Below are 19,821 nucleotides of genomic sequence, written 5' to 3'. Positions count from 1 at the left end.
GTGGGTGGAGAGAGACATTGGTCAGTGTATAAGACATGAAAAAAAAATTATTGAGAGAGGAAGAGTGGGGGAGGGAGGGAAAATGAGGAGCTGATACTAGGGCTCAAGTAGAAAGCAAATGTTTTGAAAATGATGATGGCAACATATGGACAAATGTGTTTGACACAATGGATGGATGGATTGTAATAAAAGCTCTAGCAGCCCCAATAAAATGACTTCTTTAGTTGCACAAATAACAATGAGTGTAAGAAGGAAATGCTCTAAAATTAATTGTGGTAATGATTGTACCGTTCTTCTTGGTATGACTGAATTACTGAGTTTTATGACATGTGGATGCAGTGCAAATAAAACTGTTAAGAAAAAAACGTTATACTACTTCCATTTCTGTAGTCCCACCAACAACTGTGATGTATTGATCCGCCACCAGTCATGCTTTTGTGACAGTGTTCTTTGATCTCACATGTAGATAACCGCTGATTGTCTGTAAGCCATCTCATTGTGAGACCACATACTAATGGGTTTCCTGATCTGAATTAATTGTTTTTGTCCTAATCCTGCTTTATCTTGATTAAGACTTAACAATGTTTCTCTAAAAACTATTGATACTTGGGCTTCCTTTTATCCCCTACAACACCATAACATAGGCAGTTCAACCCCCACAGAAGTTCCACAGGAGAAAGATGAAGCTTTCTGCTTCTGTAAAGATTTACAATAAGTGGTCCGTACTGTAAACTACCACCGCATCTCTGTCAGCTTTTCCTACCATGGTGGCTTCTGTGTTTTTAGAAGCTATGTCACTGGTATTTCAAATGCTAGCAGGCGCACCCAGAGTGAACAGGTTTCAGCAGAAAAGACAGTTCAGTAGGATTCAGCTCCCCACTTTGTGGAGAATTAAACCCCTAAAAATCTTACCCAGACCTGCAAAATGCTGTCAAATACTGAAAGCCTAAGGAAAGGAAACATCTTTGTCAGAGATACTGCTGCCAGAGGGGTCCCTCATGGCTGAGGACACTCACAATTTGACTGAAGAGGGGATGGTTTCTTGAAGGGAGCCAACCATTGTAGCCTGAGTCAGGTAACCCCTGTGGACGTGGTCAAAAAATGAAATGGAATGCATTAAGATCAACTTTGTAGCCATTACTGAACTGAAAGAAATTGGTATTGGCCATTTTGAATCAGAAAAATCATAAGATTTACTATGGCAGGAATAACACAATCAAGCTCATTGTCAGAACGGATTTTGCTACATACACCATGAAGTAAAATGTTATCTGTGATTGACTATATCTACCTGCTTTCAAGGAAATCCAATCAACACAACTATTATCCTACTTTAAGCACCAGTCACAAAAGCTAGTGATAAATAAATAGAAATTGATCAAATATGCATTTCAGGATGCATTGATAATTATTAGTGATTGGAATGTAAATGTTGGAAACAAAGAGGAAGGAACACTAGTTGGAAAATAGGGACTTGGTGATAGAAATGAAGCTGGAGATCACATGATAGAATTTTGCAAAACCAATGTCTTATTCATAAGCTAATACTTATTTTTCGACAACACAAAAGGAAACTATACACATAGACTTCCCCATGTGGAAAACAAAGAAATAAAATTCACTAGGTCTATGGGAAGAGTTAATGGAAAAGCTTGATATGAGCAGCTAAAACTAGACCAGTGGCCAACTGTGGAACAGAGCACCAATTGCTTGTATGAAAGTTCAGAATAAAGCTGAAGAAAATTAAGACAACTCCACAAGAGTTCAGTCTATCCCATCTGAATTTTGAGACCATCTCAGACCGGATTCAACCCACTGAACACTAATGAACGAAGACCTGATGAGCTGTGGGAGGACATGAAGAACATCACTCATGAAGAAAGCAAAAGGACATAAAAAGATGAGAAAGAAAGAAAGGATCAAAGGGGATGTCAGATGAGATGCTGAAACATACTCTTAATCGCAGAGTAGCTAAAGCAAGTAGAAGAAAGGATGAAGTCAAGTTGCTAAATAGAACATTTCAGAGGGCAACTCGGGAAGACAAAGCCAAATAATATAACAAAATGTGCAAGGACATAGAATTAGAATATCCAAAGGGAAGAACACCTTCAGCATATCCGAAACTGAAATGACCCAAGAAAAAATTCGAGCCTCGAGTTGCGATCTTACAAGATTCTATAGACAAAATATTGAATGATGCAGGAAGCATCAAAAGAAGGTGGAAAGAGTACACAGAGTCAGTGCACCAAAAAGAACTAGCTGACAGCCCACCATTTCAGAACAAGAAAGAATGGTGCTGACAGAAGTTCAAACTGCACTGATACAAGGCTGCAGGAAATAATGGAAAGCCAATTGAAATGTTTCAACAAGCTGAAGAAGCATTGGAAGCACACACTCATCTATGTGAGGAAATTCGAAAGACAGCTACTTGGAAGAAAGAAACTGACTGGAAGAGATCCATATTTGTGCCCATTGCAAAGAAAGATGACCCAAGATAATGCTCAAGTTATATAACAATATTACTGATATCACATGCAAGTAAAATTTTGCTGAAGAGTACCCAACAACTATTGCAGTAATACATTAGAAGGGAGCTGGCAGAAATACAGGCCAGATTCAGAAGAGGTTGTGGCACAAGGGATATTGCTGATGTCAGATGGGTCTTGGTTGAAAGCAGAGACTACTAGAAAGATGTTTACTTGTATTTTATTTACTCTGCAAAGTCAATCAATTGTGTGGACCATAATAAACTATGGATAACCTTGAGAAGAATGGGAATTTCAAAAAACTTCATTGTACTTATGTACAATTTGTATATGGGCTGAGGCAGTTGTGAGAACCAAACAAGGGGCTATTGTATGATTTGAAATTAGAAAAGGTGTGCGACAGGATTCTATCTTTGCACTATACTTTTTCAATCTGTAGGCTGAGCAAATACTCAGAGAAGCTGATTAATATGAAGAAGGATGCAGAATCTAGATTGGAGGAAGGCTTATTAACAACCTTGAAATGCAGATGGCACAACCTTGCATGCTGAAAGTCAGGAGAAGTTGGAGCACTTGCTGATTACAACTCAATGTTAAGAAGACCAACATCTGCACAACTGGACCAAGAGGTAATATCATCGTAGAGAAAAGGTTGACATTCTCAAGGATTTTGTCAGACTTGGATCAATGCTTATGTATTGGAAGAAGTAACACTAGTGTGCTCTTCAGAAGCAAGACCGTCAACAAGATAGATTGACACCGTGGTGTAATCAATGGACTCAAGCATAGGAACGAACAATTGTGAGAATGGCTCAGCACTTTGCAGTATTTCATTCTGCTGTGCATAGGGTCTTTCTGGGTCGGAGCCTATTCGATGGCAAACAAATAACAACTGTATTGAGTGGTGTGATTGATCCTGATTACCAAAAGGAAATTAGGTATGTATTGCATAATGGTGGTAAAAAAAAAAGTGCTTGAAATCCAGGAGATTCCTCTAGTCATCTCATAAGACTACCATGTCCTATAATTAAAGTCAATGGCAAACTAAAGCACCTTAATTATGACAGGGCTACTAATAGCCCAGCGTTTTCAGGAATGGATATTCGAGTTACCCCAGCAGGCAAAGAACTACAACCAGCTGAAGTACATGTTGAGAGCAAAGGCAATACAGAATAGTTAGGGGAAGAAGGTAGCTCTAAATACCAGTTGCATCCATGTGACCTGCTGCAGAAGTGAGGACTATAAATGTTTTGAGTAATTCCTATTTGAATGTATGCACCAAATGTTTTTGTTTTGTTCATTTATAAAAGATGAAAATGGGGTTGGTGGATTTTCAATTATACACACATTAGTTGTATCATGGTAGGCATATGATTTTATTATTGTCTTTGATGATTATGAATTGTTAAAGAACTGTGTCAAGGTGTCAAATTGGCAAGGGTAGTCTGGGATGGTTAGGGATTATGACAACTGGGCACTCTTGGCTAAGGGTAGGACTGGAGGTCAGCCTATCAGTTGGGTTGCAGCCTAATGACACATCTTTGTGATATGGCCTTTTGTATAAGAGAGAGATTAAGCAGAGTCAGTTTCTCTTTAACTGGATCCTGCATCTGGTTGGTTGGAGCTGGATCCTGCATCTGGTTGGTTGATTTCCTTTTGTGTCGCCTGCCAATTCCAGGAATTGTCATCAGACTACTAACAGTAGATTCATTCAGCTGACCTTGGGTTAATTTACCTCTGCATCCACCAGCCTGTGTACCCCACCACCCCATCCTGCCCCTGATGCTTCTTTATCCTGCCTCCTGATCATCAGCTTCCACAGCTACACATTTCAGGAGAATCTTGACTTAAAACTGACTGGAGTTACCTATTTCTACAATTGTGTAAACCCTTTTCTTGATACAAATCTCTTTCTCTATTCAAACACATACAAGAATCACTGGTTAGGCTTCGCTAGAGAACAAACCCAACACACAATGCAATCTACCACAAAAACAAAACAAAGGGAAAGAAGCAAATGATTATATCAATTGATACAAGAAAACCATTTGATAAAATTCAACACCCATTCATGATAAAACACTCAATAAAATACAAATATAAGGGGGAAATCCTCAAAATAATAAAGGCCAGTGAAACCAATGGCTAGCATCTCACTTAATGGAGAGAAATTAAAACAAAACATTTCCCCTTCAAACACGAATAAGACTGACTTTTTATCACCATTCTTACTGAATATAGTCCTGTAAGTTTTAGCCAGACCTATTAGATAGCAAAAAGATATTAAAGGAATCCACATTGGCACAGAATAAATTAAACTCTTTTTATTTGCAGATGATATGATCCTATATGTAGAAAACCCCAAAGATTCAATATAAAAATTTCTGAAACTAATGAAAAATTTGGCAACATAGCAGACTGTAAGCTCAACATACAGTAATCAGTTGGATTGTTGTATATTAAAGAAGATGACACTGAAAGGATATTAAAAAAAGAAATTTAATAAAACTACCCAAAAGATAACATCTATGAATAAATCTTACAAGATTAATAAAAAGACTTATACAAAGATAATTATTAAACACTCCTACAAGAAACCAAGGGACTCGCCCAAATGGAAGCATGTTCTGTATTTCTGGATAGGAAGACTGAGTATAATGAAAATGGCAATATTTCCAAAAACACTTTATACTTTCAATGCAATTCCAATTAAAATCTCAGCACAATTTTCAAAGAAATGGAAAAACTAATCACCAACTTTATATGGAAATGAAAGAAATCCAGGATAAACAAAACATTACTAAAACACACACACACAAAAGAAATAAAGTACTCTCAGATTTCTAAACCAATGCTCTAGCCATGTTAATCAAAACAGCTTTGTGTTGGTACAAAGATAGATATGGAGACCAATAGATTAGAATAGAGAACATAGAAATATAACCAACTATCTACAGATACCTGATAATTGATAAAGGACTAAAACACATTAAATGGGGAGGAGAGAGACTTTCAATAAATTGTGCTGAAAAAATTGGATCTCTAACTGCAAAAGAATTAAAAAGGACCAAAACTTCACACCACAGACAAAAATGAACTCAAGATGGATTGAAGGCCTAAATATAATTCCTAGAGTCATAAGAACCATCAGTGAAAAAATAGGGACCAAGTTTAAGGGCACTAATACAAGCCATAAATACACTTACTTCCAAACATAATGAAAAATACAGAAAACAAAATAGAGGACAGGGATCTTCTAAAACTAGACATTGGACTTCCTGAAATATGGCACCCATGTAGAATCGCCCACTTTGTGCTCCCATTGTGAGACCTGAAATTAAAGAGGGAAGGAGGCCAACCTTGGGAAAACAGGTGCTAGAACTAGAATCCTAGTAGCCTAGGATTCATGGTGCATTACCACCCCTACCCCCAGCCTTCTGATTTTTACCCATGGAGTGATTCAAGAGCTCACTGTGTATGGAAAACTGAGCATTGGGAAGAGAGTGTACGCAGAAAAAATTCTCTATGCTCATATTTTAAGAAATCTGGAAGGCTGAAACTCTCATGGAGGGAGGCCTTAGCGTTCATGGGCTGGAGATGAACCCCAGAAACATTCTCCTAACTAAAGTGGTTCCCCACGATGTCCCCCTGTAATAATGCCAGTTTTAAGGTGCTGCCTGCAAGTACATGGCTGCTACTATGGGCTTGAATGTTAATTAATATCTGCCTGAAGGTTGTCTGCCACCAAGAGCAATCAGACCCCCCACCCTAAGTATGGCCACTCCCTTCTGATAAGGATCGTAGATTGCTCCCCTGGAGAAGAGCTCAGGGACACTTAAGGTCAAGGCAACTCAGAGACAACCACGGTTAAGCCTCCATCTTAACTCTAGAACCCGCCCAACTTGTTATGTATGTACCTGCCTGTTACATGTAGGTCCCTAGCATGTCCCATTCCTGTTGCATGTAGGTCCCTAGACTTTCTCCTTCCAATTACATGTATGCCTCTAACACATCTTCCTGTTACATATGTGTATGGTGTGGCTTGCATGCCTGTGATTATATCAGCTTGTGAGAGAATACATTCACACTCTCTCTTGATTCCGTCATCAGAAAAGGTGAACCTTTGCATACCTGTCTGTTATTTCTCTAACTTACGCTTCAATTACACAACCACCCGCTAGGAACCATTCCATTGTGGAGGCTGGTCCTCCAACAGCTGTGGCACTTTTACTTCACTACCCCTGCTCACGGGCTTTACCCCATTCCCTACCAGAACCAGAGGGCTGGCGTCCACCACCCCCACCTTCAACCTTGATCAGAGACCAACCAGCATGGTGTAACATCCCCATACAGACTGTTGCTCAAAGAAGGATCATACTCCCATGCTTCCCTCTGTGTCCATTCATGAGCTTTAGCCCTCCCCTGCCAGCACCAGAAGGATGGCGTCACCCTAGTTTTGCATGCAGCCCACCAAGGTGGTGTAATAAAAGATATGTAGACACAGATCTACTAAAACTAGAGGGCAGTGATGTATGTCTATTGGAATCCCCTGGATCAGTTTCCTGCAGCATTTGGCTGGTGGAGGGCAGATTCCTGGGTCTGCAGAGAGGAGCTACCTGGGGGATGAGGGAAGACAGATCAACAGGGACATAGTTCAAAGGGATCAGTCCTGCATGGATAAACATAAATAGATTTGACCTTCTGCACAGATCCACTTGGAGACCCCACTTACAGGGATCCCCAATACCAGGGACAACACATCGTGCCAAGCTGCACAGGGGTTAGTCAACAGGGTAGCTGAAAGCAAGGGTCGTGGCGAATTCGGACACAGTAAGCCTCAGCCTCACTCATCAAATCTAAGCATCCCCTTCCCTGGAGGATAGTGAGGTGCAGGCCTCCCTTCCCCACCCCAGTCCCATCCCCACCTATACCAAGACTCCCAAAAAGCCTTTAAAATGTGGCTACTCTGGGGTTTTCTTTGTGTGCGTCTTAAACATCCCTGGATTGCCATGGTTCATTAACAAAGTTTTAGCATGACAAGACAGAGGAAAGCCACCAGGTTATACAAACAGCAGCAGCTACTAGTAGCAAGTTTTGCAAAGGTTAGGTTGAGAGAGAGTCCAGGGAACTAAGAGGATGCTCCCAGCCCACACGTTCAACTCGTCAGTACACAAAGCCTTTCACATGAAACACCACCCTGCTGAGTAGGCCATTGCTTTACTTCGCTCTCCCAGGCTCCCTAGGTAGGCGACAAGAATAGACCCCATTCCCAACCCCCACATTGCTGCCACCACCAGCCGAAAAGAGCCAACCTCATCCTCTCGGACAGTATTCACCAGAGGTCTGTTCTCTCAAGATAATTCATTTAAATCACAAGAACACCGGTCTCACAGTCATCCCAGGCACCAAGATCACCCCCCCCCCCCACCAAGTCTGAGATGCAACTCTACTGTGGCATGCAAGATTAGAATGCAGTTAAACAACGTACCGCCAAACACTGTCCTGAACTGCACAAGATACCCCTGTGCCAAACAGTCCCCTACCCCAGGACCAGGGGTGGGACCCAGTGGGTCTTGGTCCTGGCATTGTTGTTGCTCTGTGTTCTGACACTCCTACTTTCCCCTCTTCACGAAGTTATGCATTTTTTTTAAAAAGTGATCCTCCATCAGGACTTAGTCCTGTGTGGATATATGTGTTAAGAGGGGGAAATAGATACAGATGTAGATAGTGGTTTTCCTTTGTCTTCCAAATTAACCTGTTTACTTTCTATTCCCTTAACACACCACCTACCCAGAAGTTAGCAGCCACAATAGAAACTGAGCTCCTGGGCAAAGCTTAGAGCCCCAGAAAACATACATTACCAACTCTCCTGTGTCTTATGCTAGCATTGTTTTTCCCACTAGTATTCTTAAAACTGTTGTCTCTTGCCCTCTCCTTTAACTTTCCTTTCTCTTACCTAAAGACCTGAAATGTCACTGCATAACACTATTAACCTGTCCTTTAGTTTCACCTTTCTTATAGCCAAACCTGTGCTGCCCTCCCCCACACAACATCCAAAGCTGACGCTGATCTTACATTTCTTAAAAAAAGGTTTTGTCTATCAAATATTAGTACCCATTCCTTCATCGCTGCAAGCAGGGACTTTGGGTCCTATGATCCCTTCCTTTAACCTATCAAGTAACACTACCTGATTGCGCCCATTTTTTATTTGGGCTACTGCTCCTTTTGCTCCCACTCCTGAACACTTCCTCCACATTCTCTGAATGCTCCCCTGATATCCAATCTAAGACTCTCCCCTAGACACTTACTACAAACTGTCCATCACCCTTCTGCTACACCACTCCTGTATAACATCACCTACATAACACCCCTAACAGCAACTCCAAGATGCAAAGGAAACAACAGAAGAGATTGGTGCACATACACACAAAGAGAACAAATAACCAAATAATGCCTGAAATTGAACATATGTGGATTTAGCAGAAAAAGAAATTTAAAAAAAATGATTATGTCACTCATAGAAGAGCTGAAGGAAGTGTTTGAGAGAAAAAGTGAAAAAATAGAAAAGCTGTTTGGAGAAACTGCAAACAGAAACACAAAACTCAAAGAACACAGCAGCATCTGAGGGGCGGCCCCAATCCCAACTACATGGATAGATGCCCCTCCCCCCAGAAGAATTTACTTCAGAGGACAGCACTGAAGCTGCAGCTCAGGGAGAGGGACATGTCTGATCAGAGCACACAGGAGTAAATGAGGGGGAGGAAGAAAGAGTGGAGCACATCCTGGCCCACAAAGTCTGGAGGAGGACATTCCCCCTTGGAGCAGCCAATCCACAGAGAAGACCATATGGCCGGCCCCATTATGAGACATCCCTCACTGATATCCCTCACTGACCCATAGCCTTCCAGGAGACAACACTGGAGACACAGTGAGGGAATTCTGCCCGATGTGATCTCACCACACCGACGCAAAACACTAAGGGCATGCAACAGAAAAGCAAGGAGAACAGAGCAACAAAGTCCCCAGGGAATACCAAAAAATAGGCTTTGGGGCCAGGACTTGGCACCCCATCAGACTCAACCAGAAAACACTCCTAAAGGCCAACAAACAGTCCTTAAACTAACTACAAGCTTTTCTTTCTTGTTGTTGTTGTTGCTGTTATCTTTATTGACTTTTGTTTTTTTTTGTTTTCTTTTGTCGCTTTGTTTTGCTCTGTCTTGTTTTTGTGCATATTATTATCTATGTCAGTCTGTCTAAATAAGATATGCTGGATAAACAATCTGGAGGAGAGAACAACAGGATTGATGGTTCCGGGAACATGGGAGAGGGGGAAGTGGGGTAAAAGGTAGTGGTGTTAACAAACCCAGGACAAGGGAAAAACAAGTGATCCAAATTGGTGGTGAGGAGGGTGTAGGAGGCCTGGTAGGGTGTGATCAAGGGTAATGTTACCCAGAGGAATTACTGAAACCCAAATGAAGGCTAAGCATGATAGTGGGACAAGAGGAAAGTAAAAGAAAATAGAGGAAATAGCTAAGAGGCAAAGGGCATTTATAGAGGTCTAAATAAAGGCATGCAGATATGTATTTATATATGAGGATGAGAAAATAGATCTATGTGCATATTTTATAGGTTTAGTATTAAGGGAACAGATGGACATTAAGCCTCCACTCAAGTCCCTCAATGCAAGAATACTTTGTTCTATTAAACTGGCATTCTGTGATGCTCACCTTCCCTACACAATCACTGAAGACAAAGTGGGTGAATAAACAAATGTGGCGAAGAAAGCTGATGGTGCCCGGCTATCAAGAGATAGGGTCTGGGGTCTTAAAGGCTTGAAGATAAACAAACGGCCATCTAGCTCAGAAGCAACAAAGCCCACATGGAAGAACACACCAGTCTGTGTGATCATGAGGTTCCGAAGGGATCAGTTATCAGGCATCAAAGAACAAAAAATCATATCATTGTGTACTCACCTCCCTGATACGATCGCTGAAGACAAATGGGTGCATAAGCAAATGTGGCAAAGAAAGCTGATGGTGCCCAGCTATCCAAAGAGATAGCATATGGGGTCTTAAAGGCTTGAAAGTAAACAAGCAGCCATATAGCTTGGAAGTAGCAAAGCAAACATGGAAGAAGCACACCAGACTGTGTGATCACGAGGTGTTGAAGTGATGAGGTTATCAGGCATCAAATAATAAAAAAAATCATACCATTGTGAATGAGGTGGAGTGCAGATTGGGAAGCCAAGACCATGTAGGCAACTGGACATCCCCTTACTGAAGGGTTGTGGGGAGGAGATGAGCCAGTTAGGGTGCAGTGTAGCAACGATGAAACATACAACTTTCCTCTAGTTCCTAAATGCTTCCTCCCCTGTCCACCACCCCACTATCATGATCCCAACTCTACCTTAAAAATCTGGCTATACCAAAGGATGTACACTAGTACAGATAGGAACTGGAAACACAGGGAATCCAGGACAGATGATCTCTTCAGGACCAGTATTGAGTTGAGATACCAGTAGGGTGGAGGGAGGGTGGGGTGGAAAGGGGCAACCAATTACAAGGATCTACATATAACCTCCTCCCTGGGGGACGGACAACAGAAAAGTGGCTGAAGGGAGATGTTGGACAATGTAAGATATGACAAAATAATAATAATAATTCATACATTTTCAAGGGCTCATGAGGGAAGGTGAGCAGGGAGGGAGGGGAAAAATGAAAAGCTGATACCAAAGGCTCAAGCAGAAGGCAAATGTTTTGAGAATGATGATGGCAATAAATGTACAAATGTGCTTGACACAATAGATGTATGTATGGATTGTGTGTGATAAGAGTTATACGAACCCCCAATAAATTGATTTTCAAAAAAGATTTTTCACATTTTAAAGATTTTTCCCAATGCAATATGTCATTTATTTTGATTGGTGCTTCCATGAGCATTAGTTGTGGGACCCAAGTAAAATAAAATATTTGATCATTCCAATTTTTTTCCATTTATCATGGCTATTTATTGGTCTAGCCATGAGAATTTTTATTTATGTTGAGGTATAATCCATATTGAAGACTGTAGTTTTATCTTCATCAGTACCTGCTTCAAGCTCTCTATGCTTTTAGCAAGCAAGGTGTGTCATTTGGATATTGCATGTTAAGAGTTAAGAGATTTCCACTACACCTGATGCTGTGTTCTTCTTCATAAAGTCCAGCTTCTGAGATTCTTTGCTCAGCAAACAGATTCTTTAATTATGATGAAAAGCTAAAATCACAGCTTTTTAAATTTATACCATGTAGTATCCCCTCGTTCTGTTCACACAACTGCCTCTTGACTTATGTACAAGTTCAGCATAAACCGAAATAAGTCCTCTGCAATGCTACCCATGCTTTGTTATAATCCACACAGTTTAATGCTTGTGAATTTTCAGCCAATATCCCTCTTACATCAGCAATGCTATGCCTTGTCTCATATCTCCTTCTGAATCTGACTTGAATTTCTGGCAATCCCCTGTCCATATACTACTGCAACCATTTTAAAATTGTTTTCAACAGAAGATGACTTGCATGTGATATTGATGCTATTATTAGATAACTTACTTACACCCTGGATTATATGAAGAGGAATCTGGCATCAGGGTTGAAGGTTATGCAGATGACACAACCTTGCCTGCTGAAAGTCAAGAGGGCTTTACGCACTTGCTGATGAAGAGCGAAGATTGGCAAGGCTATAACCTGATTGACAAGCAGCTTCCGGGATGGGTTACAGCTCAATGTAAAGAAGACCCAAATCCTGACAAGCGAATCAATAGTGACATCATGAAAAAAGGAGAAAAGATGGGAGGTGTGAAGGATTTTTTTGTGTGTGCATCCACAATCAATCCTCATGGGAGCGCCAATGAAGACATCAAAAGATGAGTTGCATTGGGTAAATCTGCTGCACAAGACCTCTTACGCGTTGGAAAGCAAGGAGGTTCCATTGAGTACTGAGAAACGTGCATCTGACCATGGTATTTTCAATTGCTTCATAAGCAAGTGAACGTTGGACATTGAATAAGCAAAACCGAAGGATTTTAATTGTGTTGCTGGAGAAGAAGATTGAAAATACCATGGACTGCCAAAAGGACAAACCCATCTGTCTTGGAAGAAGTACAGCCAGAGTGCTCCTTAGAGGCAGAGATGGTGAGACTTTGTTTTACATACTTTGGACATGTTATCAGGAGAGGCCCGTCCCTGGAGAAGGACATCATGCTTGATAAAATAGAGGGGCAACAAAAAAGAGGACAGTCCCCCAGGAAATTGATTGATACAATGGCTACAATAATGGGCTCCAGCAGACGGTCAATGAGGGGGATGGTTTTTCATGCTGGTGTGCATAGGGTAGATCACCGTGGGTTGGAGCTGACTTGATAGCACCTAACAACAACACTTACATACTTTGGGGTGGGCACAGAGATGGACCTTTTCTAGACAGTTGGTCAAATTTCTTGGCATAGACGCTGGTGTTTCTAGGGCTTCATCCATTTGTGGAAATATTTTAATGGCTTCCTGTCAATTTCTCCACGATTCTTTTGTTTAGTTTGCTAATGCTTTCAGTGTCACTTGAACTTCCTCCTTCAATACTATCAGTTCTTGGTCATATACTTCCTCCTGAAATCATTGACTATAGACCAGGTCCCCTTGGCACAGACATTTTGTGCATTCCTTCTACTCCATTCTGTAATTCCTACACCTTTCAATACTTTTCCTATAAGGAATCCATTACCATTGAGTTGATTCTGGTTCATAGTGACTTTATACAGGTGCCTGAGGCTTTGCAAATATTTTATGGGAGCCAACAACCTCATCTTTCTCCTCCAAAGTGGCTGGTGGATTTGAATGACTGTCCCTGTGGTTAGCAGTTCAAGGCTTTCCAGAGGATCCAGCACTCCCAGGGTTCCTATTTTGCCCATAGAATCCTTTAATATTACATTCTTTTTTGTTGTTGTTGTTGTTGTTGTTGTTTTTAATTTTTTATATTAAATTCTGTGATGGACATTTTTCTTCATAGTTCTTTGCACAGTTCATATTTTGTCTTCTCAAGCAGCCTTTGGAACCTTCTGTTTAGCTCTTTAACTTAATCATTGACTGTAAGTGGTAGTGTTGGGCTATGATCTGCCTGGTCCCCAGTTTCTACCCACCAGCAGCTCCTGGGGACCAGGACTAGACTTTCTACTCCCGTAAACAGTTACAGTCTCCGAAATCCACATGTTGTCACTATGAGTCAACATTGACTTGATGGCAATGATTTTGGCTTTGGTTTTAGTCTACATTTCAGTTTGTTTCAGGATCTTTTCTGAGATACATTTTTGTCCCTTCCCCACCCTACCTCACCCCCACCCCTCCTCTTTCCTGCCCAGTTAAGGACCTTTTTGCTCTTTATGGCCAGCTCTTCCCTAGGTGTGTTTTGAGTACCTCCAGCCAGGGGTGGCGGTGGGGGTGGGGGCTCACTTTCAGCACTACAAAGACAGTGTTTTGTTATTCATAATGTTTTAGTGGCCATCTTTATCAGAAGAAGACTGTCTTGTTCTTCATCCTAGTCTGTAAGCTCCACTGAAACCTGCCCACTATGTTTGACTCTACTAGTATTTCAAATATTAGTTGCATAAATTGCCAGCATTACAACCCCACTCTAGGCACCAGAGTACATCAAACTGATAGACAAGTGTTGGTGTATGTCTGTGCCATAGTTTACTGGACATTATAGTTAGGTTGTACTCAATTTGAAGCTCTTATGAATAATGGATGGTGTGTTAGTCTCGGTTGATTAGAGAAACAAATCCAGAGACACTCATATGAGTGTAAGACAGAAGTTTGTATCAAAGAGCAATTGTATATTGAGAAACCTCCCAGCCCAGTACAGATCAAGTCCATAAGTCAATATTAGCCCATGTCTATAAATTCCTCTTCAGACTCACAAAGCACATGCAATGACGCCAAATGCAGGAAGATCACAGGCCAGTGGGTGGAAAGACTTGTGGATCCAGGGGCAGTGGAAACATCTCATCCCTGGCATGGGTCTCCACATGGCTCCTCAAGCTCCAGGGCTCTGATTCCATCAGTGTAGCTCCATGTGGCTTGTCATCAGGAAAGTGAAGTAGACAGTGTGTCCTACCTCCAGAAAGGAAGACGGGAGTTCCCAGAATCCTCAGGAGAAAGCCATGCCCGGACAGAGGCTTCATTAGGAGTGACCTGATTGACAGGCTAGACTCCACCCCTTCCTCAAGTTGACAGTAAATTATGTAACTGCCACACATGGAGTCTCTGGGAGGCACAAAGGGTTCATCACTCCCCTACCAACCAGAAGGTAGGTTGTTCAAATCCTCCTAGAGACACCTTGGAAGAAAGGTCAGGCAATCTACTCCCAAAAGATTACAGTTGCTACAACCCTATAGAGGACAGTTTTATACTGACACATATGGAGTCATCTTTCATAGGAATTGACTTAATGACAATGGTTCTTCTGGTTAATGCTGCTACAGATATCCTTGTACACCTTTCAGTGCACGTGTGCATATTGTCTTTTGGGGCTGTATTTGTGTAGGAATGAAATTCCTCATTCATCTTATTCACTTTGATACTTTATAGCCTCATTATATTCCCATATTTAAGATGTACCATAGAACACTTAATTTTTAATTGGTGAATATTTAGTTTTTACCACTCCTTGTTTATATTTTACTCTCTTAGTAAGCTTGTTCACAGCATGATACATAGAATTTTATAATCTATAGCAAACATTCAAGAAGTAGAAATTGCAGATCAAAGAGTATGTGCATTTTAAATGTTAACAAAAAAATTAACAAATACCCTCCATCAAGGTGTATTATTCTATTCTGTAGCAAAGAACTAGGAGCCCTGGTGCTGCAGTGGGTTGAACAAATGGAAAGGTCTGTAGTTCAAAGGTCCGCAAGGAAAAAGATGAAACAGGCTCTTTCCAGAAGGGACATCCTCTGAAACCCTATGGAGTGGTAGGTGAGTAAAGAACTTAACTTTGCCCAGAGCAAGTCAGCTACTAAGAAGTAATGTCTGAGCTTCTAAAATACTTGAAAAAAGTATCTGTCTACTGGGTACCGTTTGGCCACCCAGACAGTCTAAGAATGTGATTTTGTTTGTAAAAGCTGTGGATCCACATTGTCAGCTTAATGGGTAGAGGAAGTGGAGACTGCAGTGAGCTACGTGAAGAGCCAGACAGGTGGACATGGATGAAACCCAGTGAACAGTCTGCACACTGAGGCTCAAGGGTTCATGAGGGAGGGGGGAGGAGGGAGGAAGGGGGAACATGAGGAGCTGATACCAAGGGCTCTGGTAGAAAGCAAATGTTTTGAGAATGGTGATGGAAACCAGTGTACAAAAGTGTTTGACTCAATTGATGTATGTATGGGTTGTGATACAAGTTGTACAAGCCCCCAATAAAATGATTAAAAGAAAAAAAAAGTAAAATGATGATGGCAACAAATATACAAATGTGCTTGACATGTGGATGGATGGATGCATCGATTGTGATAAGAGTTGTACGAGCCCCAAGAAAATGATTAAAAAAAACAAACATTCTTGTCGTATCTGAGTACTGGATCGTTAGGGATAGGCAATTTAGAAACTGGGTATGTAAAATGAAGGAGGATAGAAGCATGAAGTGCCTGGGTCACAAGCTTTTAAGTATGTGGTCACAGTAAAATGATTCAAGGCTGGAAGTTACTCCTTCGTGTATGAAAAAGAGAATGGCTGGGAGAAGCAGGCATTATTTATTATTTCTCTTCTAGCCATCGTCTTTGTTACTTCTACCAACTGAGTTTTCCCTGATGCATCTGGGTAAGAAGGTAGGGGAAGACACTGATTGTTATGCACTTCAGCTTGAGGGAAAGCAAGCCAGGGGCTCCCAGTACTACCAAGAACTAGGCGTGGACTGAGATCTCTGCCCAGTGAACCTCCTTGATCCAGGAGGACAGCTTTGACCAGAAGAGTGACAAAGAAGCAGCAGCAGCAGAGCCAGGAGCCAGAACACAAGACAGAGTGCTGGACTTTCAGCCCAGAACTTGAGTAAATCTGAGTGCGCTGGGCCAGAGGGTTGGTTTGTGGAGTAGGGTGCCTCCGGGCACTTGGTTTGGGGAGCTGAGTTTGCTACCCACCATGCTGGAGCCATGTGCCCTTGTGTTGATGTTTACACTATAGTGGCATGCCCTTTGGACATTCATCAACACCCTTGAAAGAACTTTGTAACAAGCCCTGACTGAACAAATGTATCTTGAGGATTTTTTCACTTGAATTGTAACTTTTTAACTTCCAATATAAACCCTATAATCATGAGCATTGTCGTGAGTTCTGTGGGGGCCACTGCAGTGATTAAAAAGGGTAGCAAATAAAAGTAGAGAGCGAGCGCTGTGGACCACGAGGCTTAGAAAGTAGAATTCTGTGTGAGACAGCTTAAGAATTTAAATAATGTCTAGATTAATCTCTCTGTTCACTGGTATGAAGCAGCTTACTTGTCCAAATCTTGTCATAGCTTTCTTGCATCCCTGCAAACACAATATTCTGTCCTCATACGTGATTGACAAGTTAGCTTTAGATACATTTCTAGTTTTGTGGTAATTTCCTTTCACAATGTTAAAGTGATATTTAATTTTCTTCCCCCCCCCCAACATTTTATAGTGAAACATTGTATAATGAAACATTTCAAAAGGAAAAAAAAAAGTTGACAGAATTTTATAGTGGACACCCATGTATTGACCACTTAGATTCTATAACATTATATATTTGCCTTATTCATTTACCCATCCTTCTATTAATCTGTGGATTAATCTTCTCTTTTACACATTTCAAAAGATACTGCAGGCACCAATAAGTATCTTTTACTCTCACACATTCTCAGTATTTCTTTCTAGGATTACTCATTGAGTATTCAACTATGAAATATAACAAATAGAGACATCTCAGGGAGCATTAACACTGTAAGCCAAAATCATATCGAGATACAAAACATTGAATATTCTCTCAAGTTTCTTCCCAGTTTTTTTAAATTAATTCTTGTGAATTAGTTGATGGTTTAAGTACCTTGGTGGTACTGAAAGGTAAGCAAACATTAGACTGCTAACCATAGAGTCAGCAGTTCAAACCTACTAGCTGCTCCTATAGAGAAAAATGAACATTAAATGTACAACCTATATAGGATTGCTTTAAGTAAAAATTGATTTGATTGTGGGTTTAGGTGATGGTTGACAGAGAAGACCATAGCTTTAACAATTCATACACAATTCTGATTCAACTCATCAACCATAATCTCCTCAATGTACCATCCAGTATCCTACTCCCTCTGATTCCCGTTTCTATTTCTCCTTTCCTAACCCTCTCACCTTTGTCCTTGGGTGAATGCTGCCCTTTTCACCTTCAATATTGGATTAGTCTAATTCAGAAGTGAGCTCAGCAGCAGACCTAAAAGTGAAGGTGAGGGTCTCACCAGTAAGTCTGGTCTCTCTTTTGATCTTAAATTCTATTGCACATTTTCCTCCCACTCGATTCTGGACCTTCTGACGGGATCTTGTTCAGAGCAGTTGGGAGTGGCAGTCAGGCACCATCTAGCCCTTCTGATCCCAGGTTATGGAGACTGGTGTGTGCATGGTCCATCAGTGCACTGGATTAATAGTTTCGGTAAATTTTTTCATTTTAATCACTCTTTTTCCCTCCAAATGGAAAACACTGCCCCTTAGATGGCTATTCATGAGCTTTGAAGACCCCAGTCACTACTCATCAAAGTAAGGTGCAAGATACTTGTGAACAATGTTATGCTACGTGACCTTCGTGTCCCCTGGAACTGTGATCCTGAGTCTCCTCCCTACCACAGCCCCACCTCTCTTCCCCGGCCTGATGACTCATTCTCTCCAGGTGTTTGGTGATCTCTAGGAACTTATCAGAATGTTGTCCCCTGTATGTTTCACCACATTCATGGATATATCTGCAGCAAAGTTAAAAAATATGCACAAATATTTTGTCGAATATATACGAGGAGGTACCCTCCAAAAAAATAATTACACACACAAAAAAATGTGAAAAGTCTCTTTCGTAGCACACATTTTCCCCACTAGGAGAGCAATGAGCTATTCACTCTGAGTTAGTGCACCCAGTGGCTTCACCTGGGAAAGTTCTCTCTGGCCACAGTGAATTTTTTTGTAAAAGTAGATTTTTTTTTTTCTGCGCCTGCCCCGGCCCCTTAAAAGTAGATTTATTCGAATCTCTCTCTCTCTCTCTCTCTTTTTTTTTTTTTTTTTGTGATGGCCGATTTAAGAGAACAGCGTATGGCTTATTTATTTCCTGCTCAGGAAAAATGCCACCGAAACTGTTGTGATGTTGAATACACCTTACAAGGACAGCACGATAGGAAAAACTTAAGTGTATTTGGTTTTCTCATTCCAAAGACAAACCTCGCTCTGGATGTCCGTCAACTTCCAGAATGGACAAATATGTCAGTTACATTCAAGCACTTGTGCTGGAAGACTGTCAACAGACCATTGATGAGATAGGGAAGATATCAGCACTACTTGGGAGCTTGGTTCAGTGAATTTTAATGGAATATTTGCAAATGAGAAGGGTCACTGTGAAAATTGTGCCTTGGGTTCTGACTGAGCAGGAAAAAGAGCTTTGAGTGGAAACATGCTGTGCTTTGAAAGAACAACTTCAAAGTGACCCAGACTTTCTTTTCCCAAGGCCGTTATTGGCGATGAAACATGGTGCTAGTCTTAAGATCTCAAAAGCAAACATCAATTAAGCCAGTGGAAGACGCCATTGTCACCTTGTCCAAAAAAAGCTCATCAAGTGATATGAAAGATCAAGGTGAGACTTATTTGTACTTTTGATGTGAGGGGGATATGCATTTGGAGTTTGTTTCACCAGGTCAGACTGTTAATCAAGCTTTCTATTTATAGATTCTGAAAAGATTGCATAACAGTGTGCACCACCAACAACAAAAATGCCTGATTTGTGGCACAAGAGGACTGTTTTTGCCATCATGACAATGCACCTGCTCATGCAGTCATTTTAATGCACCGATATTTGGTTTAAAAAAAACAACACAAAAATTAGCATGCCTCTCTTGGCCCAAGCACCTTACTCACCTGATCTTGCTCAGTATTACTTCTTTTTGTTTCTGAGAATGCAGAGGGACATGAAAGGATGGTGATTTGACGAATTAGAAGAGATCAAGAAAAAAAACAACCAAGGGAGGTGCTGTCAGCCATCCAAACAGATCAGTTTGAAAAATGGTTCCAAGAATGGAATCACAGATTTGACAAATGTATTAAGTGTAATGGAGAGCACTT

This window comes from Tenrec ecaudatus, chromosome 1 (assembly GCF_050624435.1).
Source record: "Tenrec ecaudatus isolate mTenEca1 chromosome 1, mTenEca1.hap1, whole genome shotgun sequence".
NCBI lineage: Eukaryota > Metazoa > Chordata > Mammalia > Afrosoricida > Tenrecidae > Tenrec > Tenrec ecaudatus.
This window is presented reverse-complemented; position numbering follows the sequence as displayed.